The following is a 22,226-nucleotide window of genomic DNA, read 5'->3' as shown; positions in this document are numbered from 1 at the left end:
TTTCTCCCCCGTGCGGAGGTTTTTCTGTTTCGGACTCTCTCCTTTTCCCCTCTCACTCCCCGTAGAGGGTAGAGGGGGATCGCCTCCCACCCTGGAGTCTCCGATCCTGGCCCGATTTTATCTTCCCCGGTTCGCACTCACGTTAGAAGTCTCTCTCAGTGGATTCTGCGTCTTTTTTCTCCCAATCTCTCAGGTTTTGTAAGGTTTCCAATGTCTTCAGATCTTTTCTGTGTGATGTATGGGCGCGAGTGCAAGTACGGAACTCCTTACTTCTCCGCCATCTTGCCCAATCCTAAGAGACTCTTAAAACAGAGAATAAACTGAGGGTTCCTGGAGCGTTACTGAATAGGGGGATGAGCTAAATGGGTAACAGGCATTAGGGAGGGCACTTGGGATGAGTACTGGGTATTATATGTAATTGATGGATTACTAAATTCTACTTCTGAAAATGTATTCCACAATAAGGTAACTAACTTAAGCTTAAATTAGAAAAAAAAATACTAAAAAATACATAAATAAATGTAATAACATTAATAAGAAAAGTGTATTTAAATAGGACTCTTTCAATGGAAAGACCAAAAGTGAAACAGACAAAAAAGAATCAGAGAAAACATCAAGAAACAATGGAAAACAACTAATAAAATGGCACTAAATATATATCTATCAATAATAACTCTGAATGTAAATGGCCTAATGCTCCAATCAAACGACATCAGATAGGGTGTCAGAATGGACAAACAAAACCAAACAACAACAACAAGAAAAACAAGACCTATCTAGATGCTTCCTGCAAAGGCTTATTTTGGACTAAAGTCACGTGCAGATTTAAAGTGAGGGAATAAAGAAACATTTATCATGCCAATAATGTCAAACAAAAGCCACTAGTAATACTTATATCAGACCAAATAGACTTTAAAAACCAGGGCTCTATTTTTGTACCCTGTGTAAAAATACCTAATAGTGAAATTGCATGCTCCCAATATTTCTAGCAGCATTACCAATAAGAGCCAAACAATGGAGAGAGCCCAAATATCCATCTACTGATGAAGATATAAAGAAGTTGTGGTATATGTGCATACACACACACACACACACACACACACACACAAATATATATGTATGATGGACTATTACTCAGCCATCGAAAAGAATGAAATCTTGCCATTTGCAATGATGTGGATGCAGCTAGAATGTATTATGCTAAGCAAAATATGTCAATTAGAGAGAGACAAATATATGATTTCACTCAGGTAGAATTTAAGAAGCAACAAAGATGAAGGGGAAGGGAAAAGAGAAGAGTGAGAAATAAACCACAAGAGACTCTTCATGATAGAGAACAAACTGAGGGTGGATGAAGGGAGCTGAGTGGGGGATGGGCTAGATGGGAGATGGATATTAAGGAAGGCACTTGTTATGATGGGTCTTGGGTGTTCTATGTAAGTGATGAATCACTGAATTCTACTCCTGAAACTGATAATGCACTGTATGTCAACTAAACTTAAATTAAAAAAAAAAAAAACTGTAACAAGAGATGAAGACAGACACTATCTCATAATAAAGGGGACACTCAAACAATAAGATCAAACAACTGTAAAGTTTTATGCACCCAATATACAAGCATCAAATATATAAAGCAATTAACAACAAACATAAAGGAACTCGTTTATAATAATATAACAAGAGTAGAGGAGTTTAAAATCCTCCTCTAATCAATGGACAGACCCTCTAAACAGAAAATCAACAAGGGAACATTGGCTTTGAATGACACACTGGACCAGAGGGACTTAACAGATATATTCAGAACACTCCATACTAAAATAGCAGAATACACATTCTTTTCAAGTGCACATGGGACATTCTCGAGAACTGATCACAGACTAGGTCAAAAGTCAGGCCTCAAGAAGTACACAGAGATGAGATCAGACGAAGCATCTTTTCTGACCACGAAGCTAAGAAACCTGAAGTCAACCACACACACACACACACACGCAAAGGAAAGACCACAAATAAGTGGAGATTGAACAACATGCTACTAAATGAATAGGTCAACCAACAGATCAGTAAGAAAATACACTGAAACAAATAAAAATGAAAATATACTGGCACAAAACTTTGGAATCCAACAGAAGCAGTCTTAACATGGAAGTATATAGGAATACAAGCCTACCTTAAAAAGCAAGAGAGACCTCAAACAATCCAAACTTAACTAAAGAAATGAGAAAAAAAAAAAAGATTCAAAGCCTAAAGACAGCAGAAGGAAGGAAATAATGCAGTTTAAAGCAGAAATAAGTGATATAGAAACTTAAAAAAAAAAAAAAAGCACTACAGCCAATCAATGAAACTAGGTGCTGTTTCTTTGAAAACATTAACAAACTTGAAAACCTCCTAGCCAGATTTATCACAAAGACAGAAATGACTCAAATAAAATAAATAAGAGAGAAGAAATAATACCACCACAGAAATACAGGTAGAAGATAACATTATGAAAAACTATATGCAAACAAATTGGACACTGTGAGAGAAATGCATAAATTCATAGGAACGCATAAACTACCAAAACTGAAACAGGAAGGTATAGAAAGATCTGAAAGCAGAAAGAAACTGAATCAGTAATACAAAAAATATCTCCCTCAACACAAGAGTTTACGGCCAGATGGCTTCACTGATGCAGTCTACCAAACACTTAAGGAAGAGGTAATACCTATTCTTCTCAAATGATTCCAAAAAATAAAAAAGAAGGAAAACTTCCAAATTCATTCTATGAGGCCAGCTTTACCCTGATACCAAAACCAGATAAAGACTCCACTAAAAACGAAAACTTCAGGGGGGCCTTGGTGGCTCAGTCAGTTGAGTGTCCAAATCTTAATTATGGATTAGGTGATTATATTGTGGTTCTAGGGTTCTAGCTCCACGTTGGATTCTGCGCTGATAGTGTGGAGCATGTTCAAGATGTTCTCCCTCCCTGTCTCCATGACCCTCCTTCACTTTTATGAGCGCACGCATGTGTGCGCGCATGCACACACACACACTTAATCTCTCTACATAAATAAATAAACATTTAAAAATATGTTTAAATTTTTTTAAAATAAAACTGCAGGTCAATACCCTGGTGAGCATGTATGCAGAAATCCTCATTAAAATACCTTCAAATTAAATTCAACAATACATTTATAGAGTCGTTCACCATAATCAAGTGGGATCTACTCCTGTGCTGCAAGGGTGGTTCCACATTCACAGATCAATCAACATGATGCACCACAGTAATAGAAGAAAGGAGAAGAATAGGATGCTTTCAACAGATGTGGAAAAAGCATTTGACAAAATGTCACATCCCTTCATGAGAAAACCCCTCAGCAAAGTAGATTGAGACTCACCACACCTGCACATAATAAAGGTCATCTATGAACAATCCACAGCTAATTTCACCCTCACTGGGGAAAATTTGAAAGCTTTCCTCTAAGGTCAGGAAAAAGACAGGATGACCCCTCTCACCACTGTTATTTCACACGGTACTGGAAGTCCTAGCCACAGCAACTCGACAACAAAAAGAAACAAAAGGCATCCACATCAGTGAGGAAGAAGTAGAACTTTTGCTATTTGTAAATGACCTGATGCTCCATACAAAAAACTTGAACAAATCCCTTAAAAATTGTTGAATGGATATGCGAACTCAGCAAGTGGCCATACACAAAAATCAATGTACAGAAATCTGCTGCATTTCTATAGACCAATCATGAATTAACAGAAAGAGAAATAAAGGAATCAGTCCCACTGACAACTGCATCCAATATCATAAGATACTAGGAATAAACCTAACCACAGTGGTGAAAGACCTGAACTCTAAAGGCTCTGAAACACTGATGAAAGAAATGAAGGAGAACAAAAGAAGTGGAAATACATTCCATGGTCATGGATGGGAAGAACAAACACTGTTAAAATGTGTATACTACCCAAAACAATCTACACATTTCATGAAATCCCTAACTAACAAAACGTTTGTCACAGAACTAGAACAAATAATTCTAAATTTTGTTTGGAAACATGAAAAAGAAAACCAAAATTGGAGACATCACAATTCCAGACTTTTGGTTGTATTACAAAGCTGTAGTGATCAGAACAGTATGGTACTGGCAAAAAAAAAAAATATGTATATATATATATATATATGTGTGTGTGTGTGTGTGTGTGTGTGTATACATATATACATGTGTATATACGTACATATATATATGCACAGATCAATAGAATGGAAACCCAGAAATGAACTCACACCTATACGGTCAATAATCCTCAACAAATCAGGGGGGGAAATCCAATGGAAAAAAGATAGTTTTGGGGTGCATAGGTGGCACAGTACTGAAGCACCTGATCTTGGATCCAACTCAGGTCATGACCTCAGGGTTCATGAGTTCACACTCCATGTTGGGCTCTGTGCTGACAGCGCAAAGCCTGTTTGGGTTTCTCACTCTCTCCATTTCTCTCTGTTCCTCTTTGGCATGCTCTCTTTCTCTCTCAAAAATAAATAAATATACTTTAAAAAGTCTCCTCACCTCCTCCCAAAGTTTTAGGAAAACTAGACAGCAACATGCAAACAACAACAACAACATACACAAAACTAAATTCCAAATGGATAAAGAACTATGTGTGAAACCTGAAACCATAAAAACCCCAGAGGAGAACACAGGCAGTAACGTCTTTGACAATGACTGTACAAACTTCTTTGTAGATATGTCTCCTGATGGAAGGGAAACACAAGCAAAAATAATGGGACTTCATAAAAATAAAAAGCTTCTGTCACCAAGGAAACAATCAAGAAAACTAAAACGCTACCTACAGAATGAAGATATTTGAAAACGACATCTGATAAAGGGTTACTGTCCAAAATATATAAAGAGATACAACACCTAAAAAATGAGAAATCCACTTAAAAATGGACAGAAGACATGAATATACATTTTCCAAAGAAGACAGCCAGCCAGCCAAGATACACATGTAAAGATGCTCAACAACACTGATCATCAGGGAAATACAATTCAAAAGTACAATGAGGGGACGCCTGTGTGGCTCAGTCGGTTAGGTGTCGGATCGGTGAGGCTCACGACGTGATTTCATGGTTCATGGGTTTGAGCCCGGCGTCCGTCTCTGTGCTGAGCCTGGACCCTGCTTTGGATTCTGCATCTCCCTCTCTCTTTGCCTCTCCCCCATTCAATCTCTGTCTCACTTTCTCTCTGAAAAGTAAATAAACATTAAAAAACAAGTACAATGAGATAACACCTCACATCTGTCAGAATGACTAAAATCAATGAATGATGAAACAACAGGTGTTGCCAAAGATGTGGGGAAAGGGAAACCCTCTTGCACTGCTGGTAGGAATGCAAACTGAAGCAGCCACTCTGGAAAACAGTATGGAGATTCCACAAAAAAATTCCAGCAATTTCACCAGAAGGTATTTACACAAAGAATACAAAAATAATAGTTCACACGGATACATGCACCCCGACGTTTATAGCAGCGTTTCTACAGCAGCCACATTATGGAAACTGCCCCAGTATCCATCAACTGATGAATAAATTAAGGTGGAGTCTATGGAATGTATACGGAGGTAGTATATGGAATGGAATCTTATTCAGCCATAAAAAAATGAAATCCTGTCATTTGCAACAAGGTGGATGGAGCTAGAGAATGTTCTGCTGGGTGAAATAAGCCTGTCAGAGAAAGACAAATACCATATGATTTCACTAACACGTGGAAATGAAACAAAAGAGGGAGTGGGGGGAGACAGTGACACACAGACTCTTTAGGAGACAAACTGAAGGTTTCCACAGTGGGGCGGGGGATGGGTGAAACAGGTGATGGGGATTAAGAACCGCACTTGTGATGAGCACTGGGTGATGTGTGGAGGTGCTGCTCTATATTGTACACCTGAAAGTAATACTACACTGTAGCTTTACTAACTGGAATTTAAATTAAAAAATAATATAAGATTTATTACACCTACCCACCAGGTCTTCTCTAATTTTCAGTTACTTCACTATGTTGGAAAAAGAACCGTTAAATTTTTAAAAAGCATGTATAATGTGGGAGACAGTTTGTGTTACCTTGGTCTCTGGTTCCAGCAGGACTCAGAAAGTGGGTCCCAATTCATTCTTCTAGAAGATCCTGAGAGTGAACATTTCATGTTTTCAAATCCTAACTGAATGGGGCTCCCATTCTTTGGAATTTGTCAGGATTTCTCCCCAGAAACAAGCCTGAATCTGGAACAAACCATCCACTGCGTCTATGATGGGGTGTCGGGGGACCCCTGAATCCACTGATCCTTTAGTAAACTATGTCTTGTCCAAATACTGTCAGGGAAAGTGAGGAATGAAACACAGCAACAGCCCAGAAAATGCAAGGGACTGTGCTCTCACCGACTAGTGCGCCCAGGGAAACCACCCAGCGTCCAGTCCTCAGCACTCAGCCCAAAAAGGCAGCTTCTCTCTGGTGACTCAGGAGACTCCAAGAGGCTGCAATGCTCCCAAAGACTCTCCTAAGGGCTGGGGCGGAATCTGCTGGAAATGCAGCTCTGGTTTCTGTCCTGAGGCCCTGCAAAAGCCCTTCTTGCTTTCAGGTGCCCTGGGTCAGAAAAGCCGATGGGGCGCCCTCTTCCGGCCCCCACTGTGCACGCCGAGAAACCCGCCCCTCCAGGTTTGTGGTGCTCCTGCGCCATCTGCTGGCCACCGTGGGAATCCCTGCAATGTTGAAGGCCATGGTCGCTCAGCTGGGGCACTGAAGGTGCTCTGGGCAACTAAGCCTGCTCTCTAGATTAGGAAGGATCTTCGTGACAGGGCCTGGGACACAAAGAAATCTTTTCCTTCTCCTTTCTTGTGAGTGAAGAATGAAGCTAAATTTATTAATGTAATGACATCATTTGTAATGCTTTAAGCAAAGTTCACAGAAAACTAGAGCACCAATTTACACATGCTGAACAATAGGTAATTGTGTTTATGACCAAAATACTTAGATAAAAAAATTGACAGCTTTGGCTTGGAGACAAGATGGCAGAGAAGTAGGCAGCTCCGTACATTTCACTCGCCCCCTTCTTTCAAACGGAGAAGACCTGAAGTCATAGGAACCCTTACAGAATCCAGGCGGAAAGGAGAGGAAAGGAAACAGGAGGGAGGAAAAGGAGACAGAGTCCGCTGAGAAAATCTTATAGCATGAGTGTGAACTGGGGAAGATAAAATCGGGCCGGGACCGGAGACACAGAAAGAAGGGGAGATCCCCCTTTTTGGGGAGCTGCGGTGAGTTTCGGGGGAGGGAAGAAAGAGTGGCTGAAACTGCTCAAGACACTGTCCCTGTCACTGGAGAATAGAAAAACCTCCACTCGGGACACAGAGGGATCCGGTTTCCTGCTGTCCAGCTGACCCTAGGCAGACACTCTCGTCCCAGACGACCCCCGGGGAAACTGCTCCCTGCTTGCCAGCTCAACCTGGATGGGATGCAAGTGGCGCCTGAAGCTGCACTGTTGTGCTTCTGGCTCGGTGGGACCCCCAGGGGGGAGGTGAGAGGCTTGAAACTACCCAGAGGGACTCACCTGCGAGTTTATACTTCAGGTGACAGGACACAGAGGGACCCGGTTTCCTGCTGTCCAGCTGACCCTAGGGGAGACGCACTGGTCCCAGGAGACCCCAGGTGAAGCTGCTCCTTGCTCGCCAGCCCGACCTGGAGGGGACAGGAGCAGCGGCATCTGGCTGGATTCCCAGGGGGAAAGCGAGAGGCTTGAAACTGCCCTGAGGGGCTCACCTGCAAGTTTATTTTTTAGGCAATATCAATGGGGCGCGCGGACTGAGATCTGGAAATGAGGCCTGGCTTCAGTTATAGAGCACGGCCCACCTTGGCTACCTCCCCAGCACAGAGAGATCACACCCAAAAGGGTGAGTTGCAATGCTTGGTTCAAGAAGGGCCTGGGGCACTGCCACTTTTCTCCCCACAACCACCAAGACAGGACCCCCGCGGGATGCACTGGACCAAACCATGCCCATCCCCGCTAGAGAGCTGCTTTTTTTTTTTTTTTTTTTCTTTTTACCGGAGCCAGGGCAAGACCAACATGGATGCACTGCCCTGATTAATTCTGGTCACTGGCTTGCATAAACAGTCACATTTAATCCATTCTCTAGATGTAAATTTGATACCTCCACAGCTACCTTTTCATCTCTCTCACTCACTGGAGTAAGCAGACTATATAGTTTCTCTGAGTAACAGTATCGCCATTTCTTTCGCCTCCTCTCCAACCATATTCCCCTCTTTCTCTTTCTGAATTAAGCCTCTTCGTCTTTCTACCTACTAATTTCATTTCCAATTTCACTTCCTCGCCGCCCTGTCATTTCTCTCTTTGTATATGCTCTTCCACCAGCACAGCATAAACCCGGCTCTTTATTTATAGCCGGGAATTGTGGTTCTATGCTGTAGACTGTCCTTTGTCTACTGGGTTTTTTCTTTATTCTTTTCTTTTCTTCTTTTTTCTTTTTTATGTATTTTTATTTTCATTACTTGTCTTCCCTCCTTCCTCTTTTTTTGTATGAGTCCCTTCCTTTTTTTCTTTTCCTTTTTCCCTTTCAGTGTGCATGTTTGTTGAATTTGTCTGTACGTTTGTGTGCCTTTGTTCCCTGTGTGTTTGTCTGTCTGGTTGTTTTTCCAGGGCTACCTCAAGAAACAAGCCAAAGTACACATGGTGGAGAGTCCCAAATACCATTATGACTAGGAAAATAAAATGACCAAAGTCTCAACAAGAGAGACCAAGAGACACCATTCAAAGAACACTTTCTGAATGGACAGACCCTAGATAGTCAAAGAGCCTTCTTTGTTACAGCAGCACTTGCAGGTGCAGAGTGCATAACAAGCTAATCAAAATGACGAAATGGAAGAACTCTCCTCCAAAGAAATTCTAGGAAGAATTTACAGCTAAAGAACTGCTCAAAACAGATACAAGCAAAATAAGTGAACAAGAATTTAGAACAATAGTCGTAAAATTAATCGCTGGGCTTGAAAAAGGCATGGAAGTCATCAGAGAAACTATTGCTACAAAGACTATGGAGCTTAAAAATAGTTGTGATGAATTAAAAAATGCTATAAATGAGATGCAAAATAAAATGGAGGTGTCCAATGCACAGATTGAAGAAGCAGAAAGGAGAATAAGTGATTTAGAAGACACAATTATAGAAAAAGTGGAAGCTGAGAAAAGAGATAAACTGATACAGGAACACGAAAGGAGAGTTTGAGAGCTCAGCGATACAGTCAAACGGAATACAATCCATATCACAGGAATTCCAGAAGAGTAAGAGAGAGGAAAAGGCGCTGAAGGAGTCCTTGAACAAATTATAGCTGAGAACTTCCCCAATCTGGGGATGGAAACAGACGTTGAAATTCAAGAGGCACAGAGGACTCTTGAATCGATCTTCTGCACGAAATATCATAGTGAAACTGGCAAAATATAAGGATAAAGAGAGAATTTTGAAAGCAACTAGGGATAAAAGGGCCCTAACATACAAAGAGAAATCTATCAGAGTGGTTACAGCCCTATCTACTGAAACCTGGCAGGCTAGAAAAGAACGGCAGGAAATCTTCAATGTGATGAACAGAAAAAACATGCAGCCAAGAATCCTCTATCCAGCAAGCCTGTCATTCAGAATAGAAGGAGAGATAAAAGTCTTTCCAAATAAAAATTGGAAGAATTCGTCACCATAAACCAGCCCTACAAGAAATCCTGAGGGGGACTCTCTGACGGAAGTGTTGCAAGGAACACAAGATACCAGAGACACCACCACAAGCATAAATCGCACAAAGGACACGATGACTCTAAACCCATATTTTTCAATAGTAACACTGAATGTAAATGGATTAAATGCCCCACTCAAAAGACATAGGGTAGCAGAATGGATAAAAATAACAAAATCTGGGGCGCCTGGGTTGCTCAGTCGGTTAAGTGTCCGACTTCGGCTCAGGTCATGATCTCACGGTTCGTGAGTTCAAGCCCCGCATCGGGCTCTGTATTGACAGCTCGGAGCCTGAGGCCTGTTTCAGATTCTGTGTCTCCTTCTCTCTGACTCTCCCCTGCTCACGCTGTCTCTGTCTCTCTCAGAAATAAAGGAAACATTTTTAAAAAATAACAAAATCCGTCTATCTGCTGTCTACAAGAAACTCATTTTAGACTGGAGGACACCTTCAGATTGAAAGGAAGGGGATGGAGAAATATCTATCATGCTACTGGAAGTCAAAAGAAAGCTGGAGTAGCTACACTTATATCAGACAAACTGGACTTTAAAGCAAAGACAGGAACAAGGGATGAAGAAGGGCATTATATAATAATTACAGGGTCTATCCATCAGGAAGAGCTAACAATGATAAATGTCTACACACTGAATATGGAAGCACCTAAACACATAAAACAATTAATCACAAACAGAAACAATCTTATGGATAAGAATGTGCTAACAGCAGGGGACTTTAATACTCCACTTACAGCAATGGATAGATCAACTAGACAGAAAATCACTAAAGAAACAACGGACTTGAATGACACATTGGACCAGACAGAAGAAGAAGGAGAAAAATAGTGGGGGAGAGGGAGGGAGGCAAACCATGAGAGACCCTTGAATGCCGAGAACAAACCGAGGGCTGATGGGGGTGGGGGGAGGGGCCAGGGGGTGATGGGTATGGAGGTGGGCACTTGTTTGGATGAGCACTGGCTGTTATATGGAAATCAACTTGACAATAAACTATTTTTAAAAAATTGACGGCTTTGAGAGAGAGATAAAGGCTTCCAGTATGGAATGAGTAAGGCAATGGAAGCAAGTCAATTTTGTAGTAATAGTGTTGCATGCTTTCCCATGAAAGGTCACTTGTGGTGAAGTAAAACATAATTTATATACATATGGAATGACTAGGATGTATGCCTAAGACTAATACAACAAATGTGTGATCAATCTTTCGATTAAAAATTGACATCCTTTACACTATTTTTAATTTCTCCTTCTTGCCATTAAAAAAGCATTTCTTGGGTGTCTGGGTGACTTAGTTGGTTAAGCATCTGACTTCAGCTCAGGTCATGATATTGCTGTCCATAAGTTTGAGCCCTGCATCAGGCTCTGTGCTGACACCTCAGAGTCTGGAGCCAGCCTCAGATTCTGTGCCTGCCTCTCTTTACACCCTCCCCCATTCAAGCTCTCTCCAAAAAAGAAAAAATAAACCATAAGTAATTTGTAAAACTCATTCCTAATTTAGAGTATGTGAAATTCCACTTATACCATATTCTCTAACATCACCATCTTGATGTTGAGAATTTATCTGAAAAGTCACCAAGATTGTCTTTGATGACACATATGTGACAAGGTCAGAATGTGACTTACAGGGAGCTACACATCTGTTATGAATTTACTGTATGTATACTTGGCTAATATTTTCAATGAAATGTACTTTAGGGATACAGGTGGATGAATTACTGTCCATCAGGCAGATAGGTCAATTTCCTATAAGACCATTAGGCCTTCAATTACTAATTGCTATCTCTTCATAATTAAAAGAGAGATGGGAAAAGAAAGTGTCTTCTAATTTGATGTAAGAAAAGACTGTGGTGTTTTATTTATTTATTTTTTAATGTTTTTTATTTCTAGGAGAGAGAGAGACAGCATGAGCAGGGGAGGGTCCGAGAGAGAGGGAGTCACAGACTGAAACAGGCTCCAGGCTCCGAGCTGGCAGTCAGCACAGAGCCCGACGCGGGGCTCGAACCCACGAACCGTGAGATCATGACCTAAGCGAAAGTCGGACGCTTAACCGACTAAGCCGCCCAGGCGCCCCAAGACTGTGGTGTTTTAAAGGGTTCACCTACTGTCTAACATCCTCAGATTGGCGGTGGACAGGAGGATAGCAATCTACTATCTTGATGCACATTTCTAGCTCCAGATGGACAATATGAGCCTTATGTCAAATACACTTGATCAATATCAGCAGTCCACCTCTGCCAGGTCAGCCTGAAGGACCTGGAGGCAACACAATGCCTGATGCCCGGGTTCAGACCATGAGGAAGGCCAGTCAGTGTGGGGGGAACGCAGCAGGGCCTGGGGCACTGAGGGAGATGGTTCAGGGTCACCTCCCCACAGGGCAGGCTCTGGTGTTTATCTGCCAAAAAGCAGCACATTCTCCCTCAAGACAGCCCTCTCCATGACAGAACATGAGGCTGAGCCCCACAGTTCCAGGAGAAATGACAATTTCAAATGCAATGGCCTCTGCAGACCTGGGCTCCAGGGAAGTTGGAGTCACAGAGCTCTGAGTCCATGATACCAGCCTTTTCTGCCCCAACAGAGCCACTTACTACATCCCCTCTCCCCTGGCCCATGTCACCGTGTCCACATACCTGGACCAGGTTCCTGATTCCCTCCTTGCACTTCCTCTTTGTCTCTGTTTCTCTCTAACCCTGTCTCTGTGTCTTCTTTTCACTTTCAACGACTTGCCCAATTCCCCCATCACTCACCTAGTCTCTCTCCCTGGTGAGAGAGATCAGGGCCTGGCTCTTTCTCCACCTCTCCCCAGGCTTCAGGCCATCTGTTCTGTGCATGCAGCCCTGTCCAGGAGCACAGGGCACTCCTGTCGCACCCTGTCTCCTGTCATGTTTTGTCCCAGGCCCTGATCACAATGGATGAGAATCCCCCGTACAACAGCTGCTCATGTTGACATTTACTATAGCAATGCTGGCAGCAAGGTGGACAGCCAGACATTTACCCTTGGTCGCCCAGCCATGACCCAAAAGCTGCTGGAGGGCTCACTGGTTCCCTAAACTGAGAGGAAAAAGGGGCCTGCGGGGCTCAGGGTCCCTGGGGCCAAGTGCACTGGATTGGCTGGTGTAGGAGCCATATGCTTACACCCAATCTCCTGGGTGGTGTAGAAGGAATCTATCTCATACCTTTGTCCTCTGCCCTCCCCATCCCTCAATAAGGCAACGGGGGGAGGTTTGGGGGACATCATATGACTCGCCACGAAAATTTCTGCCATTTGCCCCCTTGGAGGCCACCTCGATTAGTGCTACTGGGGGCAGCTGGTAAGGTGGAGAAAGGCACAAGAGCTGGATTCAAGCAGGGCCTCCTTACTGGTCTCCTGAATCCATTCTTCACCATCACAGTAGACCCTTTCCTGGAGACAGACATCTGCCCTGCTCATCAGCACAATCCACAAACAGCAGACACTATGTGCTCATGAGGATCTAGCTAAAGAATTCACCACCGCCGCCAGAGCTCCTAGAGGATGTGTCCAACTTCCCAGATGGAACTATGGGTCCCTTCTAGGAAATACAACCCCAAGGAATGATCCATCTTCTTCCACCAATACTACACACTCTACCTGTTTTAACTGTGTGTACAGGAACTCCAAAGCGTGCACCTGATGGGGAATGAGTGTCGATTTTCCTTGAAGCAGACCCCGACACAGAGGCACAACAGTGATGAGTGTTTTAGGGGACGCTAAGAAGGCTAAAGTGCACGGAAAGCGTTCGGACCAAGGGACAGATTAGACATCATCTCTAAATATATCATCACCACGGTTGGTCTTCTTCAAATTTCAAACTATTGTCCTCGATGTCAAAGAGATTTTGAGTTACTACAATGGGATCTTCTGTTCTTTTCTATGCATCTTGTCTTCAACAATATATGTGTGACCTTCAATGAACACTTAATTGTGTGGCTGCATCTGTGCTTGTAATGGAAGAGGATTGTCTTCAGATCTTAGCTACAGATCCCTGAACGTACACTTTCTCACTTATCTTTTCCTTCTTTGTATACTAGGACCTGGATTTTAATAGAAAAACACAGGGGTCTTTTGAAACAGGGATTGCCAATCCCCCAGCCTTAGTTTAATAAAACTGAATGAACATCTGTTTCTGATCTTCTGTGTGAAGATATACTCATTTCCACACTGGGAAGGGTGAGTGCCCACTCATCCCATACATTTTACACATTCTTCACATGCTTGATCCCGTCTTCATCCCACTGACCTCAGAAACCAGCACTGTCCCGACCTCTCAGATAACAAAGCTGAGGCTCTGAGATGGCCCCACTGAGAGCTGGTATTAGGGCTGAGACAGCAGGAACACAGGCAATGCCTCAGGATATTGTGAGGGAAGGTTGGGAGATGCAAACCTGCAGGCAGGGTGGTGACAGCAGATGTAGGGGTGCGGAGATGTGAGTCCAGCAGGGGTGGTTACTGGTCAACCTTAAATTCCCCACTGAGACTGGCTCAGGCTGGAGGCCAAGGAAACCACTCAGCAGATCTATAAACTTTCTTCACATTTGGTCCCACAGAGGCACACAAACTTAGGCAGACAAGCATCCCATAAGAACCAAGTTAAACTATGAATCTCCAGGGCATTCTTTCACACAGATCCAGAACCTTCAGAAAACCAAGGGAAACAACAGTCTTTATTTAGATAATGAACTAGGTGCACTTTGCCCACAATGACATTCCAGCGATGATAACTGAATGAACTGTGCTTGAACCCATGTGGCAGCTCTGTGTGGATCTCACGCTGCCCTCACACTCCCTGCCCAGGCTGCGGGCCCTGCCAGAAATGGCCTCCAACTTCATCTCAATGAGTCCAACACCCTCCCTCCTGCACCATTCTCAGCTCTTCCTTCTCGTCCACAGTCTCCAATTCATTCCCATGAGATTCATGTCTCTGGCTCTTGTACTTGAGAACCCATTCCTCGAGCTTCCACTACTGCAGATCAGAAGCTCCATATCATCTAATGCACATAACGCTCTCCCTGTTAGGATACCTGAAGCCCCTGACGGTAGGGGTGTGCCTCATCTCTCACAGAGCCAGGAACATGGACTCTGTACAAGGCACATCTGAAGAACTGCATGGCTGCTTTTCTATAAAAGGCTCTTTCTGTCTCCTCAAGAGACACCTGCAGCCCAGCTCAGTAAGAGAAAATGACACAGTCCAATATATGTATGTCCTGAGAAACTGAGGAATCTTAACAGTGTCCTCAGCTAGCAGCACCCTTGCATTGTAAGGCCTGGGAGCCCAACTCTACCTCTTCTCAAAGACTCAACAAGACACACCTGACATGCTGAACAAGTGAACTCCTACTGTTCAGATCATCTTACAAATAGTCGAGGTGGAGGTAGTAGGTGCCGTCCCAAGGACACCAGGGAGCTACAGGTGGCTTATAGAGCCTATGAACGGTGATAAAAGGGGAGTCTGTGGGGAAAGGCCTGCAGAGCGGTCCTGGTAAAGGGGGAGGTCCTCTTGTATCCATAGGGACCTACAGAACACAAGGGACAGGTATGTTTGTATGACAGAAGCAGAAATGTCCACCAGGAGCTAAACACAATATGGCAGGTGACAGCACCAGGCCCCTTGTTCCACCATAGGTGCTAGAAGAACAGAGCATCAGTGCCAGAAAACTCTCCCCTCCCATGAGGTCCCAACTACAGTCTGAAGGCACCAGATGCCATGAGGAGAAACTACTGCCACCACATGTCACTGCCCATGTTAGCAAACGCAGAAAGCCAAGGCAACCTGTTAGAGAAGACTGATGGCAGTAATACTACTCTAATAAAGGAACATATTCTTGTGAGGGGGACATCTATGTCCAGGACCCCTCTGGTGTCCTCCTGCATCACATCTGCAGACTTTTCCTTTGCACATTGAGAACAGGCAGAACATGAAGGAATCAAAAGCCCAGCACCACACAGAGATTCAGAGCCACGCGAGGGTCAAAGCTCGGCCTGCTTGCTGATGTCTGTCCTCACTCTGCTTCCCTCCCTGACAAAGCATCTTCTCTGCAAGACCACAGAGACCTCTGAGGAGATGGGGAATCTGGGAGTCTAGCAGGGGGACTGGAAATGGGGTTTCTGAAATATATTACCTGTTCACGTTCATTGGTCTCAGGTATGTTTATCTTAATTCACAGGTAATTCGGATTTTTTAAAAAAAAGTTTATTTCTGAGAGAAAGAGACAGCGTGAGCAGGAGAGGGAGACACAGAATCCGAAGACAGACTCCAGGCTCTGAGCTGTCAGCACAGAGCCTGACGTGGGGCTTGAACCCACAAACTGCGAGATCATGACCTGAGCTAAAGCTGGACACTCAACTGACTGAGCCACCCAGGCGCCCCAGGTAATTTGGATTTTAAGTACAATAGGAATTGGAGAGCTATTTTGTGCCACTGTGAAAGAGAAGTGGAAATTCTAAATAAAGGAATGAACATAAACATATCTTGATTTCAGGTGTAAAACTCCCATAAAGTATCATGAGACAGCGTACCAGTTACCACAGCTCCCGAACACAAGAGAACCTACTCATATAAACACACTGAACGACTCCGTGAGGTACTGGCTCCGCAGGGAATCCCTCATTCTCTCCCTTCACGACTGCAGTTCCAGATTACATTTTGTAGTACACGTGCCACTTCTGAGAATTCAGAGTGTTTTCACGTAGGGGACAAGTGGAGAAATTCTCTATCGCACATTTACCAACACAGAGGGAACAGTGATGAATTCTGAAATTGATCTCAGAACAGTCAGCACTGCACAAAGCACACAATATAAAGATGGAAAGAGTTTTCATCTTTTCCAGTCATGAGGCTGATAGTAGACATTCTGAACAAGTTCATCCCTTACACTGAAACAGAAAAAAATTAAAAGAATAACAATAATCCTGTGTAAAGTAGGTGCAGAAAGAGTCAGCTGCACCAGAAGACTTGAGTGTGCAGTGAAGTGTTGTCCTCCTCAAGTTACTTCCACAAACACAAAGTGAGAGCCATATGGTCCTCAGCCTCCACGCACTTGTGGCTTCCAGAGGAGCCAACTAACATGATGATCTTAACATGGGGAAGACTGGAGGCTTTTGAGGAAAAGTAGAGAAAATGGCAAAGACACCATAGGACATAGAAAACCAGACAAGGCCAGATAGAAGTTTCCAGAAATCATTACAACTGAAAAGGGCAACAGATTTTACCTTGTCTTTCTGTGCGCCCTTGTTAGGGATACAACTGATGTTCCCCATGAGAGATGCACCATAGCCTGGGTCTCATAAAGCCCAGAGGTGGATGGAGGTTGATTCTGACTTGCATAGACTGCAGAAGAACCCCCCCTCCCCCCCCCATGATTATATTCAACTCTTTCCCACTCTCTGGTCCCTTACCAGGGGCAGAAGGGATTTCCACGTGCCTTAGGTGACCCTTGAGGAGAAGAGGGAGACCTGACCCTGTCCCTTGAGGAAGGTTCCACTTAGCCCTGACTCAGGTGTTTTTATAACTAAGCAAGCAAGTGTGAACAGCTCTGGTGTCAACTAGCTAGAAATAAAGTTAGGGGTGTGTCTCATCCCTCAGAGAGCCCAGCACATGGTTTCTGTACAAGGGAGTGCTGTGTCTGTCAGCCTGGATAAGGCCTCTTTCCTTCCCTGTAAGAGACACGTGCTGCCCAGCTCAAGGTGTGGAAATGACAACCCATTTCCTGCATGTCCTGAGAAACTTGAAAAACATTACGACGTCCTCAGTCAGGCTGACCTGAAAGGCCTGTGGTGCCAGCACTGCATTTTCTCCAAAGACTCAACAAGAAAAAAGATGCAACGTGTTTCATGAGTCTACTCATACTGTTTAGATCATCTTTCCAGATGGTGCAGGTGAAGGTGGACGGTGAGGTCCCAGAGGCCACCAGGGTGGGGGGCGGGGGGTGGCCTAGAGCCCATGAATGGTGATAAAGGGTAGCCCATGGGGTATGGCATGGAGGGCACTTCTGGGAAAGGAGGAAATGCTCTTGCAGCCACGTTGACCTGCAGGACAGAGATTAAACTTTTGAGATGTATTAGGGTAAAAGGTCGAAAATCCAACACCAACAGTAACATAGCTGACCCCCTATGAAGCAGGAACAGTTGCCTTTCTCCCTCCCCTCTGCCTGGTTTCAACAGGGAAGCCTCATATCACAAAACTCTACCCTTCCCACTGGATCTAACCTAGAGCTTCTAGGAGTTTGAGGAGCCAAGGCGGTGCATTGCTGGCAGCATGAGCAGTACCGGCTGTGTCTGCAAATGTAGGGAAGGAAGCGGCCAGTCCTAGATCAGAGAAGATAATTCCAGACTCCTAAAGAATGTCTCTTCCACACACACAGTCATCTATTTCCAGGACTACTCTCCACCCAGTTCTTTACCACCTCAATGGCTCCATTTTGGCATATTAGGTGCAGAAATAAGGACGGGGAATTATGGTTTCATATCATTCATTTACATCCATCTCCAGTTAATTTTTATGAGTGGTTTAACCAGGAGACAAGTGAGAACCTTCTGCAGGCCTTTCATGCCCGAGCTCTGATTCTCAGAACTCTGCAAGATAAGTATGGCCACCCTGCTCTAATGTAAGGAAACAGGCTCTAAGAGGAAGGAGGGTAAATGGCTTACGAAAGGTGAAGCAGGAGTTGATACCAGCTCTGCCTGCAAGGTCCTGCTGGCAGTCTCTGCTCACCTCACTCCCCCTCTGGACACGCTGCCCTAAGCCACAAAGATCTATGGGGAGATGACATCCCTGGAGCCCCCCCAGGGGAATTGGGAAAGTGTTTTCCGCAGAAACAGTGCCACCTACAGGAAAAGTTATAGATGCATGTAAATTCACAGGGAATGCTGAATTTTACATACACTATGACATATAGACTAATTTTGCCCAGTGGAAAAACATGTTAGGAATTTGAAATGACAGGACTAAAATGAATATGTTCTGATATCAAAGTGGAAAAGACAGATAAGGTATCAATAGGAGATGCCAGCTATAACAATTACACAGGCCAAAGAAGAGCCCGGTTACATGAACATGGCATCAGCTCTTTTCCAGAAACTGGCACATCAGACCTGACTTTCACTCTCTATTCTTTCAGTTCTAGTGTATGTTTTCTACTGCGAATGTGTCTTCCCAGATAACTCATAATATTTTTACTACTTGAACAGCTGCTGTGACTCAGCAAAAGTGCATTTCCCCAAAGAGATGGGAAAAGTGATGAATTATGATATTTGGAACGAAATAAACTTTGAATAAGAGCATTCAAAATTGCTAAGCACCTCTCAGAAAGTTGGGCTTTTCATGTTTTTCAGTTAGTGAGGATTACAACGGATGTAAACACCTTAATGACTAACTCTGGACAGAAAAGGAGTAAAACAACAATAATGTTTTCTTTCCCAGGAACATTCCTATGAAAGGAGGTCTGGAAGAAGTGAGCCAGCCCAGGAGATGTAAGTGTGGAGCGAGATGCCATCCTCCTCATGTTAGTTCCACAATCACACTGTGACTGTCCTGTGGTCCTCAGCCTCTAAACACTTACGGCTTCTGGAGGCACTACCAAGGATGACAAGCTAAGAACAGAGAGCTCTTAGAACTAGCACGGATGACAAGCTAAAAACATAGGCTCTTGGGCAAGAGTTTTACTCTTTGTAAAGTAAATAACACCATAGATATACCTCCGAACACACAAACTAGAGACAAGACCAGGAGAGATTGCTGTATAAAGAGAGAAAAGTTTCCAGAGAGAGTTACAAACGAAAATGGTCACATCATTTACCTTGAACTTCTGTGTGTCCAAAGTAGGGACAGGGCTGTTGCTCCTCATGGAAGCTGCACCAGGTTCTGCATTGGATAGAAGCCAGAGAAGGGAAGGAGGTTTATCCTGGCTTGCATAGACTGGATGAAACCCCCCCCCCCCCACAAAAAAAAAAATCCTTGCCTTCCTCCACCATCTTACTCTGCTTCCTACCAGGTCCACTTCCAGACACAGAGGGTTTCCCACGTGGCACAGGTGAACCCTTGGGACTCCAGAGGAGCCTTGAGGAAGGCACCAGAAGGCGTTGGTTGCATATTTGATAAGCAACCAACTGTGGACAGGTCAGGGCTCAATTCATTGGAAATCGACACTAAAAGAAGGTTTCCTAATACACATCATGGGAAATGACAATTTATCACAGATTAAAAATTGAAGGAAGTATAGCTTAGTATAATGTCAGTAACTGTCAGCATGAACAGCACACTGTCCTTTTCTACAAGGCATGGGTGGGACTTTTCAAATGTCTTACTGTGTATAGAAACTGCCTTATGTATCTGACAAGGGGTTATATAAGTATTCGTGAACAGAAACTGCCTTGAAGAGACTAATACTACAATAGTGAGAAAGGGAGAGGTTAATTCTACGTGGAATGATTTGCAAAGTGTTAGAGTCACACTAATAAAATAACATTAGAGGAGTGAAACGTCATAGGATTTACTTTACTAATGGGGTACTATAGTTCCCAATACACAAGAAAAACTTTTTAAAGAATAAAGGGACCTCCAAAGAGAGGAAAGAAATGTCTGCTTTCTTTATAAAAAGCAGATTTTCCGTGGAATATTTATCCAAAAGGCAAACCAATAAGCTAATCAGGACATACAGCCTCTAATTCATGCCATTGTTCATGTTATTAATCTGAAACGAAAGAAAAATACTTCAACATTGTCTCGAGGTGGAAAGGGGGCTGACCCACATCCGTTCTAGCACCCACTCTCCAGTTACATGGAACCGGGAAGTTGCACGGGGACCCAGAGATGCTGGAGGGGCTTGAGACCCACCACTCACAAGGGACAGACCCAAAGAGCCCTGCTGGCTGGGGCCATCTGCGACAAACAGTGTCCTGTCACCACTGTGAGACAATCTGTGCCCTCTAGTAACCACCTGGGATTGTTTGTAGGAGACCGAACAATGACATCCACTGAACCAGAAGCCGATTGTGTGGATGTTGCCACAGAAGTTAAGCTACTGCATTTCACAACGTGCTCCTTACCTCTCCATGGAGGGATCTCCCTGGCAGGTCCTCCTGACCTTGGTTTGTGCCTCCTGGATTCCTCTGGAAGCCTCGGTCTTCGGATGACTTCCATTCTGCAAGATCGAGATGAATTTGTTTCACCAAGAGTTACCACGCCGAGGACTCCACTCAACACCAAACAATTTAGTCTTTTTAAAAACCTCACGATGCCCTTTACAAGACATATGTCAAAATCCTGTCCCTGCATTTCAAGTAAGCAACCTCCCTGCTCTGCTCCACCACCGCACTCTCCAGATCACAAGCCCTGAGCTGGGAGAGAGAAACATGTCCACGTTCAGCTGTGGCAGAGTGTGCACAAGAAGAGAAGAGGAAAACGTTCTTACCTAGTTGTCCTGAGCCGCCTTCTCACAAAGAGCAATCTGAAAGAGCCAGCACATTAATGAAAACGCACGTGGAGAGATTCAGTGGCCCATTATGATCATCTGCGTTAGGTGCTGAAGGACTCAGGAACTACCGGGCTGAGCGCAGGCTACCTGGTTTCCAAAGGTGAGCTCTGACTGCTGCAGCTCTTCTTGTGTTTCTTCTACTCTTCTCCTGGGAGTGACGATTGCTTTCATCAGATGAATCACCATGTTGAGGGTGACAGTAATTGGCCCAGGTTTTCATTGTAAGAAATGAACTCTCATACACATGGTCAAGTCTTATAAGACACATTTCACATGAGAAGGAGAGTACAGAAAGCCCAAAGGTATCGCTACATCATCTTGTATTTATTATTTTCAATTCCAGTGGGGCTCTGCATTGACACGGTCTCCTTACCAGAGGTGACAACTCCCTGTTATTGATTACCACTGATAATTCTGCAATGGGTATCTTTCATCATAAAGTTCAAGTCTTCTTTTCCTTAGATCCTTATCATATTTCTCATGGCTACAGCAAGGGAGTCTCTCAAATGGGATGGTCATACTTGTTGATGTGATTCGTCATCCACCAAACCGCTTCCTGGGGTTTATGATAATTTCCAGCACCTCCAGAAACATGTTCGGGAACCACATTTCCACAAAGTCTGGCTGGCATTGGGATCATGAAATCTTTAGTGACTTAACATGTTTAAATTAATATTTTTCACTTAACATCTGGAAAAGGTCACATTTTTCTTGAAGTCTCTATATAAATAAATGTCTCCTGAATGTTTCTGGATATTGTGTGCTACTTGGGTCTAAGCACTGTACAAAGTTTCAAAGTGATCCAACAGGCGTGTGTGAGCTGCTGCTGGTAGGAGCTGGACTCACTTGTAGTTCCGTAGCTCTTCTGCAGCTAATTTCAGTTTCTCCTCTGAGGCTGACAGCTCCTTCTCCCCTTCTACCTGCTCCTGTTCTTTCAGTCCCAGCTTCCTATGAGGGGAAGGAAACATACATCAC

At 43.8% G+C, this 22,226-nt stretch overlaps 1 long non-coding RNA gene across 1 annotated transcript; it reads right to left on the bottom strand.

The window, feature by feature from the left end:
• Positions 1 to 17,534: 17,534 nt before the first annotated feature.
• On the bottom strand, positions 17,535 to 21,484 carry LOC120239811. The gene is made up of 4 exons (XR_005530513.1): positions 21,189 to 21,484; positions 20,715 to 20,918; positions 19,575 to 19,639; positions 17,535 to 17,805 (listed from the first exon to the last, which is right to left on the bottom strand). It is a non-coding gene; the product is annotated as an uncharacterized LOC120239811 (long non-coding RNA).
• Between the last annotated feature and the right edge of the window lie 742 nt (positions 21,485 to 22,226).

The sequence above is a fragment of the Hyaena hyaena genome, unplaced genomic scaffold (genome assembly GCF_003009895.1).
Source record: "Hyaena hyaena isolate Hyena2069 unplaced genomic scaffold, ASM300989v1 scaffold_242, whole genome shotgun sequence".
NCBI classification, from domain to species: Eukaryota; Metazoa; Chordata; class Mammalia; order Carnivora; family Hyaenidae; genus Hyaena; species Hyaena hyaena.
Note: the sequence above shows the minus strand (reverse complement) of the source record. Positions and strands in the feature narration are given on the sequence as shown.